This window comes from Rissa tridactyla, chromosome 20, assembly GCF_028500815.1.
Source record: "Rissa tridactyla isolate bRisTri1 chromosome 20, bRisTri1.patW.cur.20221130, whole genome shotgun sequence".
Taxonomy (NCBI): domain Eukaryota; kingdom Metazoa; phylum Chordata; class Aves; order Charadriiformes; family Laridae; genus Rissa; species Rissa tridactyla.
The window spans coordinates 7,506,752-7,523,353 of NC_071485.1; the positions used below are offsets into that span (position 1 = coordinate 7,506,752).

Genomic DNA, 16,602 nt, shown 5'->3' on the forward strand with positions numbered 1-16,602 from the left:
TAACAGAGATGTATTTTATCAATGCATGGCTGGAAATTGTGGCTAAAATTGAGATAGCACTGAGTGGACCATGTAATGACTGCAACTGTTTCTGCTTGTCTTTTCCTTAGAATTAGAATGAATACAAAATACAAACCAATGCACCTAATTTTACCCAATTGTGTGTTGTACAAGAAAAGGAAAAAGAAGTTAAGTCTTCCCAAAAGATTGTCTTTGTTATTATTCTTTTTAATATTGAAAATGGGCTTACTTTTCAATTGTTCCTTTTTTAATCAAATACTGCAGTGTTCTGCTAGAAAGAGCAGTACTGCAATAATCTGTGTGAGTCTTGAAAGAACAGCCTTACGTAATGTTGAAGCCGCATTCTCTCTAGTGGTCTGCAGTAGGGAATCCTGAAGGGCTGAAAATTGAAACTGCAGGTGTGTTGAAAATTGTTTTTTGGAGTTTGTATCTTGTAGCCTGGCGTGGCTGAGTCAGTTGTGGACAGTGAAAGCCTAATTACTGGCTTAGAAAACGTGTTGATAATGATGCAAAAATCGTAGTGATGTAGCATCCAAATGAAAATAATTAACATATTCGCCTTGCTACTTAAGTAATTCCCTAATCAGCTGTCCCAGAACCTCCTTTTCCCATAGATGTATAAATTTACCCAAGGATTTCGGGTATTAGTATTAGCAGCATTAATATTGCTGTTGATTAAGTTTGACAGGACTCATGAACTGGAGACTGGAAGTATGGCACAGAAAGATGGGAAAAAAAAAAAGTGATACAAGGGAATGCTGCTGCCTATTTGGATCCATTTGTAAACTTATGTGCATGTCAGCTTCTTGTTTGCTTTGTATTCTCTTAGAAAAAAGTACTATAGTGCAATAATTATTTAAAAGCCTTGTTATTTTTAAAAGTGCCTGTTAGCCCAAGTTCAATTAAAAACATAGAACCAAAGGCCAGAGTTACTTTGCCTCTCTTTCTGGCCTTTAGCATTGAAGTAATGGTGGTCAGGGCTAGACATGAAATGCCACAGAATCCACATTTGGAAACCGATTTTAATGAGCAGCTAGTACTCAGTGTTGTTGGGAACACTGTGGGTAGACACGCTGATGTGAAAGTCTGGTTACGTGGGTCTTAGTGTTAATTTTGAAATATCGGTAGAGGACAGACCCGTTACTTACCTACCTCTATGGGAGATTGAAAGCTTAGGTTTCATGTTTGTATTAATTTCCGTATATGAACATCAGGCTCTGTTGTGAGCACAAATAAAAAATTCAGCATTCTCTGTTAAATATTTCAGAACAACAGTAAACTTTTATCAGTCACTTTAATTGACAGGCTCCTTTAGTTCTTTTTTGCTTTGAATAATTAAATCTCTGTCTTCCTAAAAAAAACCCCAAAACCCCTCAAAACCTGTGAATATTCTTACTGTGTTCTGTCCCTTGGCAGTTGCCTGCTCTCAGAGTTTCTCTTTCCCTTATGGCCTCAAGAAAAAATTTCATTGACTACGTTCCTGATGTTTTTAGGTCTTGCAAGAACTCATGTCCCCCAGTGGTCCTTCTCCTATAGGCATTTCACACTTCAAACCAGGGAGACGGGAGTGCTCTTACTTCAGCGTTAGACTTCAGTCTTTGCATAGTACCTACTGTTCTGTGAGAATAATTAGCAGTAACGTTTGAAGTCCTGGATCCCTCATGCTCTGCAGGGGGTTGGCAAAGCATCAAGCTCATCTGCTTGGTATAATGATTTGGGTTTCAGAAAATCTAAACAAAACTCTGGTCTTGCAAGCAGATCCGTGAGCATAATTCTTTGTGCCTCTAGAGGATTCCTGTTGGTTTCATTGAGCATCCCCCGTCTGCTCAAAGAACAACTGCCTCGGTTTGCAGCTTACTGCTTGAGATGCAAACAAGTGAGATTTTGCAACAAGTCCAGTGTTGCAGTGACCTTCTACCTTCTATCAGAGACCTTCTCTTTTGGTTTTGTCTTATGTTTTCTGGTACAACTGTTGAATAATGCAGTTGTCTTTCTGGTCCTTTAAGAATAAAAAAATCTATGCTAGGAGATAATAAATAATTAACCACGTATTACATTCCTAAAGATAGTTTGACATGTTGACTGACGTAGTAAGCTCAGGTCAGTATCTTCCCTCTATTTCCAGATGCTTAAGAGGAAATTAAATATTGCTGTCTTACTACTTGTTGAAGGCTTTGGCTCCTTGTCAGGGTGCTTGGTCTCGGTGAAGTTGTGAGACGAGGTTGAAGCAACCAACCTGCAACGCTTTCTCACTGTGATTCTCCTTGAAGAGGAAGTTTTAGAAGAAGGCCTTGCTTTGAGGTAGGAAATAACCCTTGATTATCCTATCAGAAGTGCAGCTCTGTAAATAATTACTAGATACAGAATACTACACAACAATGCTTATTTCCTTGAGTACTGTGAAATTTAAAGAACACATAACAGGAATGTGGGCTGTAAGGAGTGAAAATGCAGCAGCAATGGGAGCCATGGTAACACCGACGAGAGGAAGGTCGGAGAAGAGTCTAGGGTTTTGGCAATGGCACCAGTAGTTCTGGAGACAGACTGCAGGCGCTTTCACACTGGCACCCCGGGTTGAGAGTAGGGAAAGAGCATCCTCTTCTGCACCTATCATTCATGTGGAAGTAATGCTGAACGGCTAATGCAGAATTCAGGTTTGCTATAGCTTTGGCTGCTCTTTGAGACACACTGGCATACAGTTAACACCAGTGACATCACTCTGGCTTGTCTAAACATGTACATTTGTTTTCCTTCATCTACTTAGTGATCTGTCTTGCTTTCGCAGAGAAATGATGTTTAAAAAAAAATCCTAAAAATAGGCAACTTGTGGACACTTGAATAAAACTTAAGATTTAATAGTACTTGAAGTAAATTATCTCATTTGAGTCTACCTCAAACTGAAGCATGGTAATCCTTGGGCTGGCCAAGAGGTACAATTTTGTATGATCAGCTTTGTGTATGACGAAGTAAGGGCCTTTTTTTTTTTTGGCTTTTTTTGTGTTTTGTGTCCCCTTATTCCAAACACATCTGAAGAAAGCCTAGGGTTCCTGAATTAGATTTTAGTGCTTATTCTTCAGTCCAATGTTTGCTTTGTATAGTACAGGGAAAAAAAGCTTCTTTTGCTGTAATATAAAGAGTAATCTTGGTTTTGGTGTAAATAAATAATAGCAGCATAGTATTTAGTGACTCAGTTCCTCCGCAAATAAACCTCTAGTCTCAATTCTGTGCCTGGTAGCCATGAGAGATTCTGGCTGCAAAAACATCCACTGCACCTTACTCTCTACAGGTCATGACACTAAATCAGGCCTTCAAAAGTAATTAGGGGTTTTCTGATTTTTGTATGCGTGCGATGACTTGGAACTGTTTGACTCCATTTGTGCATTTATACCACAGTGGGCTGCTAAACATTTTGTCATGTGTTTTGTAAACACAGGTAACGTGTGTCTGTAGTATTTAGTATTCTCTGTACGAAATTACATCCAGTGTCCAATTGCGGGGAATTTCCTTGTTTCTTTTCTGTTGTAGTTTGGGGAGACAGAAATTCTTCAGGGCGTTTTCTGTATGTGAGAGTCTGCCTTGGTGAGACCCTGCCCCTTCCGACCGCTGCTTTTTTTCCGGACTTAAAGCAAACAAACAAAATGACAAAAAGAAAACCTTATTTATTAGCAGGAAACGGGATCCTGGGCAATAAAGAGGAAAGAAGGAAAAATGTTAAAATCACCTATAAGTGCAAATATAATTCAATGCGTATCAACTATGCAGCAAATACTGTGTTACTGAGACTTAGTTCAGATGCCATCCAAAATCAGAAATACCCAAAAGGATGTATAGGCACTGCACAATGACATAATTCTGGGCCAACGATAATTAAAGAACTTTGGTTATTCTTGTTTCATTATGCAAACAGTAATATCCAGCTTATTTTTTCAGATGTATTGGGTAATTTGGACCACCTTGATGTATAGTTCTTTCCTGTATATTCAGGAAAGAGTTTAACTTAATCAGTTTTTCTTTCAGACTTGGATTCTCAGCTTCTCCTTCCTTCCCGCTCTAGTTCTTGTATTGACTTTATTCTTGTGGTATCTGAGTGGCTGCAAGCTTGGAGTAAAATCTCGACTCTGTTCAAGTCGATGAGAGTTTTGTCATTGGCTGAAAAAAAAGATAGGATTTAATGTATAATGATTATTAAAGCATCAGACTCGATTCCTGTTGAGAAAAACGCTTCTTATCCCTGCTGGTTCCAATGTCAGTGACCTTCCTTCCTGTCCTCAAAATCCCATCATCCACAAAAATAAGTACATAAATACATTAGTTGAGGGAAGTTGGGAAATAAGCGCATCCTCTAGTGGATCTCGAAGTGTTTGTCTTTCCTTATCAGCCCCATAATGATAGTGCAGTGATGGCAGCTTAATGATAGCAGCCCCAATGACGCCATTCAGTGCCAAAGAGGTGAAGATTGCACATTTTATTTTGGAAAATAATTATGCAGCTAATTACAGCACTTGACTTTCGTCCTTCCCTTCCCCTGTGTTCTTGGGGAGGCTGGTTTGCTCAGCTTGCAAAAGACTGCATCAGTTATTCTAAAGGTCAAAAGACTCTTGTATTATGATTTGTAATTGCTAGTAATAGTGAATAAAATAAATACAGCATCATTTTGGATCATTTAACTCATTGCTTAACTTCTATGTTACTGTTCTATTGTGTGACCGTAAGTACATACTTAGCCAAGTGGTTGAAAGAGGGTAAATAAACCAGAGGTTGAGATCTGAAACTCGTCTGAAATTCTTCTGAGAAACCTGGCATCTGAATTCCAATAGTGATAGTGATCGCTATAGTGATATAGTGCCAGTGAATAGTGATCCTTTATCCTCTGGTCTTCCCAGGTTGTGTAATTGCTCTGGCTTCAGGATGCAGCGTGTTCCCTCACACTTCAGGTCAGCTCTAAGTCTTGATTCAGTCTGATTCATTTCAATTTGCATAATCTCTTCAGCCCTCTATATTTCATTTAGACACCAAAGATTTAGTTCAGTTACAGTCTTGTGTCATTTATCATTTACTTGTCTTCTTTCAGAGTTTGATTTAATCCCTTTGGTTTACTTTAAAAGACTGATTTCTTATCCGCACAGTGCTTTATTCCATTGTGATCTTTCAAGCCTTTGTATTTTCTGTCTGGATCTTCCTTATTGTGATGTTTATTTTATACTTAGAGATAAGCCACCTTCATCTATGATCTTAAAGAAAGTCATAAATTTAACAAGCAGCGTCTAGGCCAGAAACCTATACAGGGACATTTGTGTACTGATGATGTTTTTGCCGGTACTTTTTCTGATAATTGCCATGTTAATGTTTCGTTGTAGGTAGTCAGTATGAACTTGTTGTTTGGGATCTAGGATTTATGTCTGACCCAGTCACTGAGTAGCTTCATGACCAGAGGCGTGTCAGTTTGCATTTGTCTCTCATGCTTTGTCTAATTTTTTTGAAGGTACTTGCGTCTTGAGTGTAGCACACTGCAGTTGTACGTTTAGTTTACAGCATACAGCAAAGTTGTACTCAAGTATCCGATAATGCCAAAGTGCTTGAACAACCAGTGACTTGTAGCATTTGCGCAAGATATTTGTCTCTGGGTAAATTTTCTGGATCTGATTTTCTTTATCACTGCCTGGCAAATCTGACAAACTGTTTTACTAATAATTTTCTTTTTAATGGGCAAATGTATGCATGGTACTGATTTGTAGAAGTTTTTTTATTGATAATATGAACCTTCCGCTTAAGTACTTCACCTTAGCTGAGCAAGGTTTGTTTGTACTTTTTTGGCTTTAAAAAAAAGTATTCCGGGGTAGGAAGAACAATATTAGAGAAGCAATGGTCACAATTCCTTCCTCCCTAAGTAATGGATTTTTCTGTGCAATATGTGATCTAAAATGAAAATCTAACTGTTGCACTGTACCTTGCATATACACCTTTAAGAACATGACTGATCAGCTGAGATCATACATAAAGGTCTGTCTTTGTCAGCAGTCCCGCTTGTGACAGCGACTAATACTTGAAGCTAAGAAAAAAAATATGAGACTAGGGCAAAAAGAGAATTGCGAATGATCCTTTTCCTGAAACTTCTCCCAAAGTTCTTTGAAATAGCAGTTTAGAAACTTCAGGAGGTGAAGGGAGGCATCTAGACAATTGTAGTTTTATTATCTTGCAGTTGATGCTGTGAGTGAATCTGTCCTTTAGGAATTTGTCCAATCTCTTTTTAAATCCCATACCATCTTCTATTTATTTTAAAATTGCTGTTTGGTAATTTCTCTGCGTGGCTCAAATATTTGCAAGGCTACATTAAAAATCATGGAAATTATCTGCTTTATGGTCTTTGGAGGTTTGTGATTCAAATCCTTTTTTTGTAGTTATGAGGACTGAAAGTGTCCTCTTTTCTACCTCCTATTCGAAGAACTCTGGAGTTTGGGCTTTAATAATATATTAAGTCACGTGGCAATGGAATCACAAGAGATTCAGTAACACTACAGAAGAAGAAGAAGAAGAAGGAAAAAAAGAGGAGTACCTTTATAGCGCTTTTATATAATTCTGTTGTAAATCGCAGCATCAAAAATGCCTACCATATTCTTAAAACAACTAGTAGACTGCCTCTCCTCGTGACGGCTCAATCTCATGCTCCCTCTTATGTATCCGTGGTAAATATTTGTATTGTAAAACACTATTTTATTGGAGGAAGACAAGCCTGGCTGGCTTGGCATGGGGGATCGAGGGTAGCTCATTTCAGTCCTCAAAAAAGTAAAAGGCTTCTGTGGTAAGGGAGGCAATAGTCCATTTTCCATGCTTATAAGAAATCAGACCAGAAGTATCGGGTCTGAACTACCTGAAGGGAGGCTCGGTGCCGAGGTCAGAAGCAGCTCTGTCCCTGTAAGACTAGCTAGATGCCAGTCGGGCTGGATCAGACTGTAATTCTGCACACACATGATGCACGTACACTTTTTTCATACGATTTTATGTGGAAAACAGTCCACTGGAGGAGGGGAAGGTGTTGTTTCTTTAAGATCAGTAGTCAAGCAGGCAAGTTTATAATATTTTGTTGCTAATAATTCAGCATTTCCTGGTGTGTGTAAGGCCTGGATGCTTTCCATTTTGAATTGACAGAGCAACTTGTTTTTGCAGAATGTCTTAGGCTGGTGAGCATTTAGAGGTGTGAACGTTTCAAAAGCAGACTCCTGCTTTGTCTTTGTCGGCGTATACAAGTGCCCTGTAAGAAGCTGACAGTGTAGTTACAATTTCTCCCACCTAATTGGTACAGCATGCTCAGACTGTCAGGTACTTGCCTGCTTTATCTTTGACAGTGTTTTTCAGCTTCTGCTGTGAACAAATCAGTTGCGTTCCTTCATGTGGATGGATTGAGCAATTTTGTAGGCATGGAATGCTGTTGTCTCTAGTGCCTTTTGATACTGTGTTTTTCCAGGGTACCTCATCTTATTGGGTTGGGATACAAGTGGAAAGCTTGCTGTTAACAATTCATCCATTCCATAGTGCTGATATGTATCTAGATAATCCCACCGGAGTGGGCATCACCAGATGTAACTGTGGGAAAGCGTTCTTCTTCAGTTACTGAGGTTTTAGTGTTGTACTCTTGACTTCTCTGTGTGAGTTATTCACGTATTAGAATCACTATGTTGGCAAGGTACTACACGTAGGAACGAAGCTTGTATAGAAGCTTAATACGTATATACACCCACAAGCAAGAATTCTATATGAAGAAGTGGGATGCTCTCAGTATTGCCATGTTTACTCTGGGGGCCTCTGTTAGTCAAGTGATGACAGCTCTTCATAGGCCTGACCAGAGTAACTAGCTAAAGCGTTGCAAAAATGTGATGAAACTGAAATCACTCCCTTTCTGGAGGAAGAGTACAAAGCCTGTTTGCTTCCACACAGTATTTGTTTTATCAAAATCTAGTTCCTTTGTTACCAGAGTAGTGTGTGACTGTTGTGCTGGTCCTTTGCTGAGGGTGAATTTCAGAATGAGTAACTGCAAAGCAAATGCGTGGGTCGGAACACTCTGAAGTTCAAACCTTTTTCATGATGATTTTGGACAGCCACATTGGGAATTTTTTTGAAGTCTGTTCTTTAGTTTATCGAATTCCAGTAGGAAGAAGATGAATATTGGGTAGCATTGAAAAGATCAGTTCGTTCTTCCTAGTGAACTTATATTAAAACACCTTACTTAAGAGAATAAATGAGGTGTCATAACCTGAGCCCATGCAGAGCTTGGCCAGAATGTTAACGATCCAGCATTGTTTTTCACTTGTGTTGTATGAGCACAAAGTACTTATTAGCTCTCTGCTTCCACTGGCTCCTGGATAAAAATGAGATCTAACACTCTGAAGTCTCACTCCCAGTGCTAACCTTCTTCACTGGCCTGCCGCTCTCCCCACCACTTAGTCAGAGATGTGGAGAAAGGGGATAAACTCCTCTGTTTCGTTTGTTATCGGGAGGTGTCTGGGCTCAGCGCTGCCCCGGGAAGGGGGTGTTTCTCCGGGCTGTGCCTGTGGAATGCTGCCTTGGGGGTGATTCGTGACACGGGACTGCCTTTCATCACTTGTTCCGACAGAAGGCAAAACTGTTCTATGTGCTTTTGCACATCGTTTAGAAACAATTAAAGAAATTAAAGAGTTTAAATGGCAGAAGTTGTAGGTTGTTGCTGAAACTCCTGCAAATAAAATGAAGTTTTCCATATTGCTCAAATGCAGCATCTTTAGTGGGTTAAAACTGCCATTAACAGCTTCGTCCAAGCTCTTTCTCCTGGCAAATTTTGTCCATCTCAGACTTTATTTTTTTTTTTTATTTAATTTACAATCATCTGGTGAAAGTCTGCACTAGCATTCTATCTAGACTCTATTTAATATGCACCAGAATTATTGTATTTGATATATATCAATTTTAAATCTGTTTCAACACAACCTTGAATGCCTTTCTGGCAGTATATCACTTCATCAGTCTAGCTTAACTAGAGCTGCTTTTTCATTTTTTATTGCCCCCATAAAATCTAGGAATGGAACACTTCGATTTTTCTAGCAGTAATTTTTATTACTTTTAGCCTTTTTTTTTAAGTACTTGTCAGTGAGATACAGTACTTTGTACAGAGTATATTTTTCAGCTATGCATTATATTTTTATTTCAATTTATTTTAGAGAGAATGTATAGCATACATCTAAATAATACCTGTGGTAGCTCAAATGAGTGTATTATGAATGTAATTAGAATGGATATAAACTCGGTTCATCCACCAGGATTGGTGTATTTCAGTTGCCTGCCTCTAGTCATAGTCACTTTCAAGTGAGGCTTGAAAGGATAACTCATGTTGTAGTTTTAATGCTGCACATAAAATCATATTGCAACACAGGAGGGGAAAATGAATTTATTGCAATTTTTATGTTTTTATTTTAATTTTTAGGTTTTTCTGGATTTTTCCCTGGAGTGTGTTATTGCACTACTTTTTATTTTTTCCCCCCTAAGAACATAGAAATTGCCATATTAGATCAGACTAGTGATCTGTCTTGCCAGATACTCTGTCTTAACAGGAATGTGTGCCAAATGCATTAAAGAGAAATGTAAAGGCTTACAATAGGCCTCTGCAGAAACAATCGTTAGAGAAAAATCTCCCGATGGAAAAGCCTGTTCTAATCACCATTAATTCAACATGACTCTGAGCTCCAAAGTATTTGAGTTCGTATCCTGTTGTCTAAAAAGCAGGGGTTAGTTTGTTGTTCCCTTCTGCGCCATGTCTGATCATGGTGGCTGCAAGGAACAGGACACGGAGCAGCGTCTGTCCTTTGCTCTGGCACTGTTCAGGACATCTCGTGGGCAAATTATTTCACCCTTCTGAGCCTTGGTTGTGTCTTTTATAAAATTAGGTAAATAATATGGATTATCTCTCTGTAAAAAGGTTTTGAGGCATATACATGAAAAATGCCATGGAAGTTCTAGTAATGCTATTAGATTTAAGATACAGTTACATTCTTAGCACAATTCAGATACTGTATGCATTTGTGTGTTTCTTAGAAGTTTTGTCCTAGTCTGATGATACCGTAATATATTCCACAGCCAACTGGTGTACACTCTTGGGAATTTTTCTTTGGTGGAAGTTCTTATTTCCTGAAAGTTTAGGAGGGAGGAGTACAAAGGAAAGCAGAAAAATATTTTTCTCTTCAGTTGCTTGAAATTATATATGTAGCAGCTAGCATTCATTTTAGAACATGCTTTTGTGCTGTTTCCATTAATAATGCTAAGCAAGAAGCTATGTAACACGAGTTTAATGTTTCTGTAAGAAAAGAAAACCATGACCAGGTATGTCTAAACAGCATTCCTCAACTATATGCTAAGTGTTCCCTCATTATTCTCATTCTGCTTAATGAATAAGAATAATACATTTTAAATAATACCTATAATAATAGAATGTGAGGGAGAACAGGAACACTTTTCTAATTAGGGCTTTTGAATGACATTGGAAAAGGGTTCTGGGTTCAATCATCTTTCCTTGCTCTGGGTTGAATTAGCATAGATTTAATGCCAGTGATAATTTTATGCAATTGTGAGATCAGTAGTTTAATGCATCTGGCAGTGAGACAGGGATTTTCTTTCTCTGACGGCACTGAATAAACCCCTGTAATCCTTTTCCTTTAGCTCTCACACCCATCCAGACTTCAGCTTAATGAAAGGCCAAAGAAATCAGGAGTCTGCTGAGCATCTCTGACTCAAGCAGAGGCAGAATGAGATGCTATCTTAGCATATTTTGTGGTTCAGAAGCATAAAAAAGACTGATGGCTGGACTGGAGGGCTAAGTTTACATTTCCACCTCCCGAGTCTTGCAGAAGGCTCCCATCATTGTAAAGTGCATGTATTGACTTACACCCTAACAGCCTGCTACAGCAAAATTGAAAATAAACCAAGATAATCTGGACCAGTTGTGATTTTGGTGTTTTACTTGAAATATATTCCTACCGCTACATTGTAGCTGGACCACAAGCTATGAACCCCAATGCAGATGCTGTTTAATTTTAAGGAGCATGAGATAGGATGTGTTAAAACTGTCTTTGAAGGGAAGCTGTTTACAGTGTAAGTCCACAGGTTTTAGTGATTGTACAAAACCTAAGAACTGTGCCGTATACGGCACTTTTGAGTACAGTTTTACTGTCACGATATTTGTTAGCTCTTTATGTGCCTATAAAGGTAGGTGTACCTCTGTTGAGCATCATACAATCTGTATGGATCAGTCGGTGTGAAAGTCCAGATAAGGTGTTACTGCTGGTTCAGGTCATGATCCAATTAAATAACATTAGAGAAGAACCCACAATCTCTGGTCAAATCTCAATTTGGCTTTGAACCTAAACTAGATTCCAAAAAAAGGCATGACACAGAAGGACTCGCGAGTTCAGAACTCTGCGTGTGTGCCACAGACTTTGTTTCAAACCAGAGTGTGCTCGCTTCTGCCATTGTTCCCAGCCCAAATGAATTCAGCGTTGTCGTCACTTTGCAAAGGCAAGTGTGGGCATATGGTGACCTTTCCACTTAGTTTTTCCTGAAACTATGAGAAATGGGGCAGGTAGGATCAATTTTTTGCTTGTGTTTAGGAAAGGGATTGTTCCTTCACGAGTCTAGTGGTTTGACTACTGTAAAAAGACAAGTGTGTGTTCCCAGGACTTCGCAAGCCAAGTAGTACTATATACCTGACTTTGATTTTAGACTCCTTTGAGGAGGATTTGCCCTGAAGGTCCAGTCTCAGCTGAATTATTAATCTAATGAAAAATTGCCCATAAGTGCCGTTTTGGACATGATTGTCCAATCTTTTCTCCGAATTATTGTCATCGCTAATTGTATGTTTCTTTTCTGACCTTAAATTCTTGTCCTCAGAAGAGTTTCACGACAGCATGTTTCACAGCTCGCTTCTGTTTTATGAAAATGTATTACTCTTTATCTGAAAAATTTAATAAGATATTTCATCTTATCCATGTCATCTTAGAGCCTGAACAGCTATCTTTTTCCTCCAAATTTATCACTTGAATAACACCAAAACACTGCATGTGTTATGAGCGTTAGGCCAGCCTTATACCTGAAGAGTAGTACGTTTAGTCACCGTAGGAATCGTGCATACGTTTATACAGAAAATTTTAGACTTTTAATGTCTGTGACTTTATGGTGGGGAGTTTGGATATTGTACTTACCTTGACCATATCAACAAGCTTAAGGCTACTGTCTTGATCTCTTAACAGTTAGTCAATTAATGTGATTTCACTCTATTCCTGTTAAGTTATAATCTCATGATAACACTGACCAAACCCAGAAAAAGGTATGTCAGAAATGAGTCAGGTTTCATGAAGTTAATTCTAGAACTGTTTTTTGTTAATAAATGGTGAATTTGAATCAGAGTGATTGGGGGGTGAGTTTTGAGTGGGGATAGCTATGAGAGTTTGTATGCAAATGGGCTAGAATAGTTTATTTTCTGTTTGGTCTATAGAAAATGTGCTATGGTGCATGTCAAGTATAACAGCTGCTGCTGAAAGTTCACATAACCTAAATACAACGTGCAGCCGGTCTTAAGGCTTGTAAAGCATAGTAAGCACGTAACTAAGTCCATGAGATCAGACTAGCAAAATCCTGGTCTTTAGATGGCGAAGGCTCAGTTTATTGATGATGTGCTGTGAAGTAATACTTAAACCGCAGTAGGTTGATTCTAGTACTTTTAATCTGAGGATTCTAGTACTTTTAATCTGAGTGAAAATCAGGCAGAATAAGGGGAGCTCTCCACAACTCAGAGGAAAGTTGTGAATTCCTGTGTGACGAGTGGTAGATAGAGACTTCAGACGTGCACAATAAAGCTTGATCTCCCCAATTTTAAATAAAATACTGTATTTTAATAAAGAATTCAAGAGTAAAAGCCGTTTGGGAGGTGCACTGAAGCTGCTGTTAGCTGCCAGCTCAGAAGCAGCATAGAAGACATGCTTTGATTAATACTTCAGATGTTTCTCATTGCTTGTTTAGCCTTATTCTTAAGTAGCAGAAGAGCCTGTTCACACAAGGGTTTATTTGTTTATGAGGATTATACTTGTTAACTGACAGTTTAAAAGGAATTAAATAGGCCTCCAACATTGATAGTCTAGCATTGAAAAGAGTATTAAATGCTGACCTTAGATTCAGATAAAGGCCGCCTTTTCCCTTCCCTCCTATCCACTAGTCTGGAGAAGGGATGGAAGTTTAAATATGCCCGAGTTGATAATCATTATGCAATTAGATGGATGATTGAAATAAAATTTCCACTGCAAATGAGTATAGATGTTTTCAGGGATGACTGTAGACCACTGCAATCCCAGGGAGATTTGCCACCGGTGCTCATAGCGGAGCAGCAGGATGAAAGCTCTTGGACACAAAGTGTTTACATGAATCTTTTCTGGATTTGATATTCAGCACCCAAAAACATTGACACGAGCTCTTCCACTCACCTAAAAATAAGTGGAATGAGGGACAACTTCAGGCAGGAAGGGTCTTTTAAAATAGTCCTAGTAGAAAAACTTTCATGTGAAAAGAAGAAAAAGAAGAGTCTCATAAGGGATGTGATTGAGGTCACAGCATAACATAAAACACCGCACTGAGCAGGGCAAAGTTGGGGAAGAACATTGTACCCAGGGGTTGCTAAGGGGAATAAGGACAGCTACTGTTAGCTGAGCATCTCCGAAAAGCACAGGCTATAGAAAAGCAGCTAAAATGGAAAATGACTTGTTTAATATAAGAAAACAGTTAAAAATGTGCTGGCTTCTCTTATTCTGGTCAGTATTTTGGGTTTCTTTTTTGATGGAACAGTTTTACAGGGAAAAAATTTTTGATACTGAAGTACCTCAGAATATCTTAGTGTTGTTTTTTCAGTGCAGACCCTTATATTTCAAATATAATATGATGTACTGTACCATATTTTAATGTAGTAGGATTTATCGGTATAAAGAAACTGATATGTTTCCACAAGATTTTTTGATGCGAGTTGAAATACTTCAATTTTTTTTTGTCCAGCATTTTTTCAAGTTTCAACATTTTGCCCTAATTAGGATGAAAATCTGTTTTGACGTGACTGTAAATGAAAATCATATTTGACCGTGACTTCCAACCAGCTTCCTGTAGTACCTTCTTACTGCAATACAGCTGTGTGAAAAGGTCACATTGGAGACGTCTTCTGTGATGAAACAATATGTGAAGGAGAACTCCTCAGGGGAGCGGGTGACATTAATGGGAAATGTAAAATGCTACATTAATATGCTGGACTTTGCGGGGGTGTGGGTGTGTTTCTTGTTTGTTTTTTTAGGTATAAAGGACAGCATAGTACCCCTTAAAGCAAGTTCTTGAATAAGTATGTTTTTAGCTGACAAAATAAAGGGGGAGAGGAGAGGAAATCTTAACATTAATAGAAACTTTTCACAACTTCTTAATTAAAAACAAGTAAGGCACATTTGCAAATCAGTGAGTACCTTTGGAAATCTCAATTTTTGGTCTGTGTTCCTCTCGGCTACAAAGTATTATCTCGGTTCCACTACATTTTCCTCCTTGCACGTGTTGCATATTTGAGGAATATCTTTATGAAATTCTGTGGTGTATTTTCAGATCTCAGTTCTATTTCCATGTAGTGAAAGGCTTCCCCATACTGCCACCCAGTCTAAAACCTGGATTTTTCAAGGCAAAGCATTTACTATAGCAATGTATTATTTTTAGTTTGTTTTTTTTTTTTTTAAATAAAAAAGTAATGGGGTTCTGATAGTAGAACATAATACAAAGAAGTCTAGAAAAAAATGTATAGTGAGCATTGTGGTGCATTATGACTGTCATCACCTCTTTCTTATATGACTGCTTCAGATGCCTTGAAGCTCCAGTTAGGAAAGAAAATTCCCTTGTGCTTGGCACTGCACCTACACTGCATCCCCCCACACCCCCCCTTCCGATTTGCAGCTCCAGGCGCTGTATGACCTTGGCTGGTCTTTTACTTTTTCTCCCCGTTTTCAGTATTTCCAGATAGAGATGAAAGCACTGTATGCTGTAACAGCCTAAAAATAAGAAACATTCTGAAAGCCTTTCTAAAGTAGTAATTTCTCTTTTTTTCACAGTATGGTGGTATATTTTAGTATTTTTATGTGGGCTTGACTACAATATTTGGATGCATGATGCTGACTGTTCTGTACCTAACTATTCAAATGGTATTAATAGCTATATGATGAGGATTTGAGACACCTCAATTCTATTCCTGGTTCAGCTGTTGTCCTGCTGTGTGACAGCACTCAGAACAGCAGTCCTGTAGATAAAATGATGATAATTGTAGAATCATTTATGTTGGAAAAGATCTTTAAGATCATCGGGTCCAACCTAACACTGGCAAGTCCACCACTAAGCCATGTCCCGAAGTGCCACATCTACGCTAATGTTGTTTACTTTCTTCATGAGGCCCTCAGATCTCTAGGTGAGAAGCGCAGCGCTCAGTCATGTTTATGATAGTCACGACACTGAACAAGAATAGAGGAAGATGCGCTTGCGGAGGTGGGCAGACTCTGGTTAGAACCTGTTACAGACACATAAACACAAAGCCGTCTCATGCATTGGGTCATGTGGAATCTTTCTAGAGATGAGAAGTTTTGCCAGATGTCAACCAAATACGAAGTTTGTTACGAAGACTATTTTTTTTTTTTTTCCTTCTTAAATTGCTCCACTGTTTTCCACTGTAGCATTGCTACAAACTGTATTAGTGAGCTTCAGAATAGTTCTGAGGTGGGCTATGGTGTCGAATCCTGCATTTTAAGAGCAATTAGGATGTTAAAAAAAAATTATAACGGACTCTCTTCCCACTGGTATACCTTGAACTTTGTCTCCTGTCTGTCAGTCTTGGGCATATTGTTCATCAAATAGTTGTAATGCATTAATTAGACAGCCAGGGCCATTTTATCTGGGAAGGATTTTTCCTGGTATATACAGGAAGAAAAGCCTCTAATGTTCTTAAAACTTTCAAAAATGATGCATAGCTGAAGGAAGGGAGAAAAAGACCTACCTGTGTGTATATATATGTATATACATGCTTTTCTAGAGACCTTTAAGTGAAAGGATTCTGTGAAGTAACATGCAATTTGTATAGTACAACACTACCTAATTATTTTTAAGTTGACGAGACTGACCTTTCTCATATAAAAATGTCACTTTCTCAAGACCTAAAATAAGCCACAAATGAAAACTGCACTCTAACTTATTCTTGAGCGGAAAAATTCATCCTTTTAATCCTTCCATTGTATTTCCTTGCATCTGGTAAAGTACAATCAGTATGACCATTTCAGGGGACTATAATTTGTATAGTTACCATGCAAGTATGAAGCTGTTAAATTCCTTTTTTCCCCTGCTCCAGTGTAATACTTGAGGATCATTTTGTTTGTTTTCCTCACCCTACACAGAGGGAGACATGCAAGTCCGACAGGAGAAATGTATTCCGATTGTCAGGGTGTCAGCACAAGGCTGGGTGACCGGGGTGCAATTTTTAACGCTGTGACATAATTCCAGGATGATCCCGGA

General features: G+C 38.5%; 1 protein-coding gene across 10 annotated transcripts in view; it reads left to right on the plus strand.

The window, feature by feature from the left end:
• Positions 1 to 16,602, plus strand: part of LRRTM4 (leucine rich repeat transmembrane neuronal 4) — a 487,149-nt gene that overhangs the window by 156,011 nt on the left and 314,536 nt on the right. The window lies entirely within an intron of this gene.